The sequence below is a fragment of the Alosa alosa genome, chromosome 1 (genome assembly GCF_017589495.1).
Source record: "Alosa alosa isolate M-15738 ecotype Scorff River chromosome 1, AALO_Geno_1.1, whole genome shotgun sequence".
Lineage (NCBI taxonomy): Eukaryota > Metazoa > Chordata > Actinopteri > Clupeiformes > Clupeidae > Alosa > Alosa alosa.
The window spans coordinates 30,025,883-30,036,834 of NC_063189.1; the positions used below are offsets into that span (position 1 = coordinate 30,025,883).

The window sequence follows — 10,952 nt, forward strand, 5'->3', positions numbered from 1 at the left end:
CCCACCGCGCCGCACATAGCCAATTGATTTCCTATGGAGTGCGGCAAGGCGTGGTTTACGCTTCCGCAATGCACCTTGGGAAGGCGGCGCGGCCATTCGAACCTTTTCTTTTACTGTCTATGATTCAAACAGAGGCGGCGCGTCAAGAAGTTGGGCTCAGCTGAACTTTATGTAAATGAGAGCGGTTAACGCGAGGCGATTAGCCAATGAAAGTACATATTCGGTAAACAAGTTATGTCCTTTGCTCTAGTCTTCCGGTCCGGAACAATAGCCTGCCAGAAATATTTGTTCCGCCTGATAATCATGTAGGTTTTATGAAAATATATTAAGCTATATAGTGGCGAAGATGTTAAGTTTAGAACAAGTTCGCCACTGCACCCTATCAAAAAGACCTTGTTGGCGAGTGTTTCAATAAAATATGTTAACAGTAGTAGGCTACCTCCACTTTAGTAGCCTACATTAGCTGGCATTGTGTAATTACAAAAAATAAAACGTTACACCATACACTTTAGCCTATACACGCCCACAAGCGGCGACGAGAGAGAGGGCTAGGCGTCTGCAAGCGTCTACGTGCCGCAATAATGGACACGAGCCGTTACCCCTCATATGGGGTAAATTCAGGGTTACGGATGTAATCAGATTACAAAATCAAGTAACTATAATCAACCCAGATTACAATAAAAAAAATGTGTAATCAGATTATAGTTACATTGTTGGGGATCACGTTATTACATTGTATCATGCAAACAATGCAACTTTTTTATGACATAACTAATGTTTTAATTTGAAAGCAGCCCATTTGTCCACTATATGTCACTCACCCAATTGCCTGTGTAATTTCTTGACAAGAAAAAGGTTCAAATCAAAACCCAAGATGGAGGAGCCATCGAAATCGACCTATAGACCCGTTCCAGTCGGAAAAAATATCTGAATTAAAGTCCATGGAAAATAAGTAAGGGATAATGGACGACACGACCTTCAGTTCACAGAAAGAAATGCATGTTCGGGATAAAACGGCCTCGACACGCCAGCCAAGGGGCTTTTACACCTTGTAAGTGCATTTCTTTCTGTGAACTGAATGCCGTGGAGTCCATCCTGCTTATACCACTGTTGCCACTTTGTGTTGTGTTGTGTTTATTTGCTGTTATAATTTAAACGTTTTAATCGCTAAAACGGTCTTGTTTGTAGAACTACTTTTTTCCGCCACACAAGGGCGTAGGTTTGGTCTGAGCTTTGGTGGGGACACCACTATAACCCCCCCACTATAGATATATAAAATGATGTGCTACTGTCCAACTACTATCCATGATTAAAATGTGCTACTGTCCAACTTGATCTAACTATGCTGTGTAGCCTACATAATCTGAATTTAATAAGTACAGATATGTAGGCTATATTTAACATTTATTTTCTATTTGGTATGTTAATCATGCATTGACCCATTTGAGCACAGCTTATCATTAAGGCTACATTGACAAACTCTTAACCGTGAGCTGCCTGTATATTCTCTGATTCTGATATTTACAGATATCTAGGCGATCTAAGCACAGCTCAGTTTTAAGAAATGCTTAAAGCCGAAAGACCATGTTGAATTTTGCTACAATTTATTTCAAAACAGGATTACTGTGGAACAGCTAACTATACACGGGAATGCATTACACCTTTGTTTTCGGTAAGGTCTGCTGTTTATTCTGATATATGGTTTGTCATGTGTTGCGTGAAGAGAGTGTAGGCCTACGATATTCCACCGAGAGGAATTTATGTGGAGATGTGCGCAGAGAATAATTATTAAATCTCTTGAAGTTATTTTTCTTGTGAACTGTTTATCACAGCAAATAGTGGCTAGCTAGCACCATTTAAAAGCTGAGAAAAGGCTCTTTCATGTGACACATGTGTGATGAGTAGCCTACTTCTCGAGGAGTTCAACAGAGAAGAATGGGTAAATTTGGACGCACTTCATATGCCTTGTAGTGAAGTGAAGCTGAAGCGCTGCGCCATGCTGCGCAGGAGACTGCGGTTCACTGGTAGTTATAGGTAACTTCAAATCAGCGCGATTTACCCTTATAGGCTACTGCACATTACAAGATCTGTACGAGATGATCCGCAGCACTGAAGTGAGAAATTATTTAACTCTTTGTGTAGCGCATGTGAGCGCTTTTTTCCCCATTTCGACCTTAATATTGGTGGGGACATTTCAGTCGTAATTTGACATTGGTGTGGACACGTCCTTCGGTCCCCATTCTCCCTAGTGTTGCGCAGGCCGGATTATAACCCGCGGGTCGGGAGGGCGCGGGTGAGACTTCCAGGTAAAATCGCGGGTTGCGGGTGGGTCGGGTCAAATTCGCTAGATAGACGTTCTGTGTTCACATACATGTGTGCGGTAGGGTAAAGTGAGATTTCCCCCTTCTGTTCCTCTCTCCCTCTCCGACTCTGTCTGTGTTTCAAATGCACATGCACCAGAGTCAATTGGATACAAATGTACAGTGGCGTCATGTCCATTGAAATTAAGGGGGCACGTGCCCCCTCGGATATTTCCTCCCTGATATATTTTTTTTTCATAACTTTGTTCCTATTTTGCTCCATAATAAGCCAGAGCCTGTAACGACTCAAATGTATCTTTCTGGATGTGTAATAAATCGGAGGCTACCAAAATAGTTGAAGACCGATCAGCAGCCCTTTTCCTAATAGTAGAGCGGCTACAGGAAAAATCGTGCAAATTATGATACAAGCGTGGAATTCGGCAGGTATGTGCTCAAGACCAATACAATCAAATCTACCTGATTGGCTACTTGAAATGGCGGCCATTTTCCAAGATGGACGACAAAAAAGACCCCAGAAATTGATTTATTGCTCAGAATTGACCAAAGATATTATGATACAAGCATGAAATTAGGCATGCATGTGCTGAAGACCAATACAATAAAATCTGCCTGATTTACCATTTTTAATGGCGGCCATTTTCCAAAATGGCCACCATGAAAAACTCTAAAAATGTATTTGTTGTACAGAATTGACAAAGGGAATTTTAAAGTTAATATACAAGCATGAATTTTGGCATGAATGTGCTAAAAAAACAATACAATCAAATCTACCTAACTCGCTACTTGAAATGGAAGCCATTTTACAATATGGCCACCAAAAGACTGAATTTAGCCCAGAAGTGAGCAAGAAAATGATGATACAAGTATGTAATTTTGTGTGTTTGTGCTAAAGAGCAATATAATCAAATCCACCTCATTTGCAATTTGAAAATGTAATATGGCAGCCATTTTTAAAGATGGCCACCAAATAAGACACTAGAACTTCATTAATTGCAATTAATTTAGCAGATGTGGCCCAAATCAATGTTAACATTCACTACATTTCTGTTTCCTTCTATGATGAAATCATTGGAAATTCAATCAAGCAAAAATCAAGCAAAAAGGCACATAACTGAGATTCAGTGTTTCACAAATGAACTACATGTATGTACAAAGACTACAAACCCGGAAGGGCTAAATTAATCTTAGAAATCTATGCAACAGCATCAGGACTGACAGAGCCGTGCACCAACTTGCCTATCTAAAATACGACTGTACAACCAGAGCAGGTGATAACAGAGCATGTTTTTTTTTTTTTTTTACTGTAACAAGGCAAAGAACTCTGATGCCAAGAAGAACAATATGGCAGTAAGTATCTCAGCATGGAAAAAATAACAGTCCGTTTCACAGCAAATGTGAGCAATTTTTCAAATGTGTTTTTAAGAAAACACCATCAACATTTCACCCTTTGGAATTAATTGAGTCACTGTAACAGTGCTCTACATATACTATTCACATGTGCAACCACATAGTGCTGTGCACAAAAGCCCCAAACGGAAGCACTTGCATCTATGGGTGCAACCTTTTTTGCATGAACACTTAGTGAGTTCCTGACAGCTGGCTGCAATTGGAGAGCAAAGTTGTCCAACAAACCTGCCATGTATCATCTCCTTTCATCCAACCCCATTCAGCAGGATTCCCAATATCTGGCCTGGCGATTGTAGTCTGGCCCCAGATGATTATTCTGACCATGTCACAAGTAAGATGTAATATTTCTTTACCCACCCTCACCTTGAGCATGGAAAAGGGCAATGTTGCTACAGTTAGTCAAACCAAATTTTTTTTTGACGTTGCGGTCAGTCAGGCCTTCAGAGTGGTTACACAGAACACTTAGTATGCCTCATATATAATATTCCTGTCTGTTCTTACTGCCCTACTTTGTAGCCTACTCTCCTACTACAAATTACACTGTATATGTACTGTATATCACTCTCGATATCCTTACAATATTTAGACCATAACTATCTGAATTAAACCAGCCACTGAGGTTATTCAGAATTAATTTTAGCCACTTACAGCGACATTGGACCACTGCTGATTGATTCACTCTGGTCGCCTTGTTCTCTAACTCTGGGGTAATTGTGGGGACAGTCGCAGAGAGAACAAATTATAGTGAGCGGCACATTATTACCATATTATTACCGTTAGTACCATTAGCACGTTATTAGTGTTTTTAAACGCCCATATCGAGAAAATCATAAATTACCGTTATTAGCATATTATTACCACAATGGTATCGCATCACCCTCCATTGACATCAAGAATTGTCATTATTAGCATGTTATCACCATGTTATCATTGTGTGATAAGGGGCTTATTTGTCGTTAATAACTGTTACCGCTGTTAATTGCATGTAAAACCAAAAGCGACCTATGCGACCAGAAAGACGGAAGTCATTATTTGTCTATGGAGGGTCGGTGAATAAAGCGACCAAAGTGAATTCGCCGGGAGCGAACCAATCTGGGCGACCAGAGCGATTAAGCGATTTAGCAATTAAAAGTCAGCTAATATGATGGTAATGAGCGGTTCGGCAAAAAACAATTGCTCTTATCTTCGAATGTCCCAGGCTGACAAGCCAGAGCCGTTATGTGATTAGCTAAATCAAACATGTCAATGTCACGTCCAGAGCGAAAAAAGCGAATTCATGACAAAGCTTCTTCCGCGACCTTGGCTACTTGGTAGCTGAGGTTGTTTCTGGTGTACACGCATCTTTTGTTTAACAGCAACATCGAGAAAACCATGAATTGCCGTTATTAGCATATTAGTGTCATTATATTATTAGCATGTCATAACCATTTTATTTGTTTGGAGGGGTGGGGGGTGGCATCACGCAACGCCCTCCATTGACATTAAGAACTGGCATTATTAGCATGTTATCACCATGCTATTTGTGTGTCATAAGTGGCTTATTTGTCATTGTGGAACATTTTTAATATCTGTATCACTTCATCATATATGGAAACATATTTAAGGAGAGTGAAAAATGATTTACACCACATTTGCAATTTCTCGAGTCTTTTTGGACGCCATCTTGGAAAATGGCCACCATTTCAAGTAGCAAATCAAGTGGATTTGATTGTATTGGTCTTAAGCACATACATGTCGAATTTCATGCTTGTATCATAATTTGCTAGGTCAATTCTATGCAATAAATCCATTTCTGGAGTCTTTTTCGGCGGCCATCTTGGAAAAAGGCCACCATTTCAAGTGGTCAATCAGGTAGATTTGATTGTATTGGTCATAAGCACATACCTACCAAGTTTCATGCTTGTATCATAATTTGCACGATTCTTGCGAAATTGGCCTTGTAGCCGCTCTACTATAATAGCCAACTCACACACGCACATTGAGCTCGCAATGTTTTGCGTGTGTTGAACTGTTACAGTTAACTTTAGGCTACAGTTTGAACAGTTGAACTTTTACACATACAGTTTTTGGTTACAATCAATGGTGTTGAAGTGGTAAGTAGGCTAAGCAATAAAAAATAGTAGAATTATTTGTGGTTGACCTGGACATTTTGACTTGGTGCTAAAAAGTTAGAACTATGGATTTGATGTTGGCCGCGAATTCCAAAGCTACGTTAACGATAGCCTACGTTGTGTCACTGTAGCATAGGCTACTCTTACAAATATTACAAATATTTGGCTTACAGACATCTGCTCTGTTTTGTCTTGTACGTGACAAAGTCTCCTGGTTCAATTGTTTCCAGTTTCATAGAAACGAGGGTGTTAATTTTGCAGTAACTACAAAATCCAACCAAGTATAGGCCAAGGCATCGCATTGTGATGTTTCTACACTTGTTCTTTTCACGTATCTGGCAGCTAATCCATGTAGTGAAAAGGGATAGGCTACAATTTTATTGTTTGTTACAGATCTGATTGAATTTGATGGAGAATTACACTCTTTTTACATCATAAATATGGTGTGCAACCATACAGAAACAACATTTTTCACATGGTAATATTATACATATTTAAAAAGTGGATAAATGGACTCAAGGTTCAAACAAATTGTATCCTTAGACAAATTCCAGATTGACAAGGGAATGGTAGAGCAATGTGTATGCTCAGCTTGCCTTTAAGAGCACAGCTCCTCACATTTGTAAGGCTTTTGTTTTTAAGTCAGCAAGTTCCATGGCCATGTCACATCCATAACGTTTTATAGGAAAAGTTTATGCTACACATACAGTGTTGATGCGACAATGTCCATAGTGTCTGTGCAAAGCTGATTTATATCAATATAAAGTGTGATGAACAAATTGTGCCGCTTTCTTACTTTTAAAACCTTTAATGGTGCGTTATGGATGTGACGTTATGGATGTTACATAATGTGACTTTACAAGACTGGAGACTTTATTTTACCTCAAAGCCGATAAACGTCTGTTCTGGTGGCATGTCAGTTTCAACGCATTTCACCTTAATGTTTACAATTGACATTTCAAAGATTATTAGGTTGATCAAAACCACAGGGAGGCCTCGCCTAAGCATTAGCAAAACAAACATAATATTAAAATACCTCCAGTGATTAGCCTAGCCATAGCCTATTTTCAAGTGGCCTAATAACAAAAATCTGAGCGATTATCTTCCCGTAACTGTCGTTGTACAGTAACTGGATTATCGTGTTAGCTGGTGAAGATGGCTGACTTTGCAGCTGGAGTTAACATAGCAACCTCCTTCTGTTGCAGATCTGTTCAGCCTGCCGCTCACGTCTGCTTAACACAGTTTAATTTGAAATGTGACGCGATATGCCAGCATTTGAAGTGTCAGGTCCTCTGTAGCTGATACCCAAAGAGTAACATGAGTAACGGCAGCAATAAACTAGATGTACCACATAGCGGTACAAAATATGACTGCCTTTCAGTTCTGCATATTCTCTTCGCAAAAATAAATCACGCTTGTCAATTTGTCTCCATCTCCTACTCCTGCAACTCATGTGCATGCAAATGAGTGTGTGCATATGTGAGTTTGCTTTTGTTTATAAGAGTGTGTGTGTGTGTGTGTGTGTGTGTGCACGCGCGCGTGCATGTACTTTATGTGTGCAAATCACAAATGAGTGGGTATGGGCTAGGTTGATGCGGGCTCTTGAGACTAACATACCATAAATATTGGCAGACTGAGCTAGCGTGTAAATCCTCACAGCCCTAACCTTAAGAACGCTTCTAACCGCTGAGTTGGAAGCCTGGGCTTTTAGCTCAGTGGTTAGAGCGTTCGTCTCCCATGCCGGTTTGTGTGTCAAGGTGGCGGGTCCTGTGGATCTTAGTGGGCACTGAGGAAGCAATCATTTCATCACTAGTTTTTCATGATTACTATTTCAATTGTTTCATATCAAAATTCACTACTTAATTATGTGTTTTATGTAGTTTGCCGAGGACTGGTTCAGACACGTCACATCCATAACGTGAAACCATCACATCCATAACGCCAGTTTTTCCTACATAATGCATTACGAAAATGACGCATAGTTTCAAAAACACACTTTTTGTGTTCATTCAAGTCTCTTTCATGCTACATATATCATAGTTTTGGCAGTTTCCTTCAAAATTCACAGAGTTTGTAGAAAACCTGTAATCTCTCACAAAAGTGTGTTTATTTCATGTCACATCCATAACGCTGATAAAATGCCTTGTATTCTTAGGATGAAAATGATTATATGAAATTTGAGGATTTCTCACTATTCAGAGGACAGAGGTTACATTAAAAGTTATGCAAATTAATTCACTGATACTAATTTTGCCCCTACTCTAAGGCATTTTGTTTACCAATATAGGTCCAATTGTCACATCCATAACGCTGGAACTGGCCACCAAATTTATCTGATTGTCAGCAAGAACAGTAAGTAAGTAACAGTAAGTTATCGGCAGAGAGCTGAGGTAAGAAATGTTAAGGCATGTGTTTGACAACAGAGTTGTTGTCATGTGATAACATCAAACAATGTTGCTCTGAAAGAGAGTGTTGTCAATGCCATTTGGTTACAGGCTGATCTGATCAGTTCAGTTTAAGACTAGGCCCATTTCCAACGCCATTAAGCCAAATCCAAGGAAATCCAATGCAGAGACTCCCAACAACAATTAGCATTGTGAAACTCATGGGAACACCAGCAACATTACAGCAGTGATACACAAGCAGAATAGCTTCATGGTTCGGAGTGATGCAGTCCATTGGTTGCAAATGCAAATTCTAAATGATTAAATAAAATACACACACTCTAATATAAAACCTTCTGATTCCCCTCCATGATCTGTATGCTGTTGGTGTGTGTCCACTACCTTCCGGCCTGTTTCAACCTGTCAGGACCCAATAATGTCTTCTGCTATGATCTGCTGATTAGGCAACAGTCACCAGCAGTATTCAAAATGCATCAGATGCAATTAAAAGCTTTCACATAAAAACACTGGTACAATAAAATAACTCCGAGATTCCAGTTTGAATGATGCAAGAGCAAGTAGGGCCAATGAAGAGAACAATCAAACAGGGAATGAGTGACCTATCACAAGATATAGGTATTCATAGACTTTTCCGTACAAGAAAATGTAGAAATTCACTCCATTTCACAATTCATTCACATCAGCATCACAATATGATATATATACTGTATCTCTCCCAATGAAAAGATCAGAATTTTGGTGTAAGGGTGCAAGTGTACATATATATGTGTGTCATCTCTTTGTATGAGGAACTACTACTACGAGCCCTCCTACCACCACCACCACCACTACTACTACTACTACTACTACTAACCCTATCAGTATTTGAATTCAGAATCCCTCAGCCAAAATACAAAATTATTATCAAAACAAAATCTGGGCTGTCCAGTGTCCATAAAATCAAACAAAAACATGATCACATACATTATGCATACAGAAATGCTCAGAGTAGCTTCCCTAATGCATACAGTAGACTAAAATAGTTCTCAACTAGACTATTTCCTTGCAGAACAAGGTCCAACTGTAAATGTAAATCGGACAGCATGCATTATGTTTTATGGTTTCTTAGCTATAAGTCCAATACTGACACTGAATCATCCAAACCTAAAATGAGAACAAAATCTACACTAAAGTATGGTACAGTAGCCTATCTTCAGAATCTGTATTGGTCTTAAATGTTAGTTGTATTTTTCTTACTATTCAGGTTTTATTGACATACTTGTGTTGCTATACAGTATTGTCCTGGTGTTTTTGAAACGCTCTTAAAACGGCAGGCCTATCCTTAACTATTTAACATGGATTGTTTTAGGTTAGCTGGTAGTTCCAGAGTGTAGGCTTAACTGTAGAAAAATCAACCTGCATCTAGCCCGAGGTACACTGCTAAAAGTAGCAAGGCCTTCTGCATTATGAGCTGAGCTGATGCAAGTAGGCTACATAATCAAGGGAAAATGTCAAAGTCTACTTTTTGGGATATATTGGGGCTGCATATTTTTCATTTAAAGCAATATTACAACCAACTATATCAACTATACTGTAGCAAGTACAACGTTTACTCCACAACATCAGCAGGCTGTAGTCTGAATAATTGTCTCCATTAAAATACTATTTATTCAGAAGATCGACAAGTAGCTTAATCCATGAGTTACATCTTTATTGTTCGATGCAAACATAATCCAGAGATAAAAACATCCATCGTGCATGTATAGGGAGCAATAGTCAGGTATAATCGTCGATCATGAAATATTCAAAATAAACGATATTTTTCATCAAATGTTTCATCAAACATCCTGCTATAGTTGCATGTTTAAACAAAGGACGTACGGTCAATAGTCTGTGGTCGACCAGTATAATCTTACAAATACATCACTGAAATTTAGGTCAATAGGGAAGTACTACATTTTTCCCCAACGCAACCCCCCATCCGCCTTAGATGGAGAATCAGTCTCTAATGGATTCCATTTTCAGTCTAAAGCCAGTATACTATAGCCCACATTTAACAACTGCAGGGATTAAATCGCGTGGTTCTCTTAGCATTAAATTACAAAAATACAAATCAATGGGTTAAAACATTTGCCAGAGAGTCCATTTGTTCTTTTGTTTGAATGTAAGGTTAAATAATAGCAGCCTATTTAACAGCCTAAACATTGCGGTGTAGGTGGGGAGTATGACAGCTGGAAAAGCAACTGGAATGACATTGCGCTTACCGAATAATATCCAGGGGTAGCGTGGCTGTGGCAACTCCCCGCTCGTTCTTTTCCAAATATTCAAAGACTACAAACGCTGACAATCATTCCTTGTACCTGGGATGGATTATAAACCTTGGCTAGAATGTGTGAATAAAGAGGAAAAAAAAGGTAACATCCGCTCAGGGTCCGAAGAAAACGGCTGGACAAGAGCGAAACCGGATGACTGCGGTGTGCAGCTACGGAGGCAGAGGTAGGAGCGCTTGCACTCGCCTCCTGTACCATCCTTTCTTCCCATTTGACATCATGTTGCGATGACGGTATGAAGCCCGTAGCGACATCTTTTGGTCACATCAGGAACAACCAGTGTTTTCTTTTTTTTTTCAATCAGAAATCTGTTCAAGTCTGGCTGAGCTAGTGCTTTTATAGTAAAACGCACCAAGTATCTGATTCGGCAATTTAAAACGGTTTAAATAGGCTATAGTA

General features: G+C 39.4%; 1 protein-coding gene across 1 annotated transcript in view; it reads right to left on the reverse strand.

The window, feature by feature from the left end:
* ctnnd2b (catenin (cadherin-associated protein), delta 2b) overlaps positions 1-10,711 on the reverse strand; it is a 78,415-nt gene extending 67,704 nt beyond the window's left edge. The window contains exon 1 of the mRNA XM_048249489.1: positions 10,488-10,711. The gene's annotated coding sequence lies outside the window, so the exon portion shown is untranslated. The remainder of the gene's footprint in view (positions 1-10,487) is intronic.
* Between the last annotated feature and the right edge of the window lie 241 nt (positions 10,712-10,952).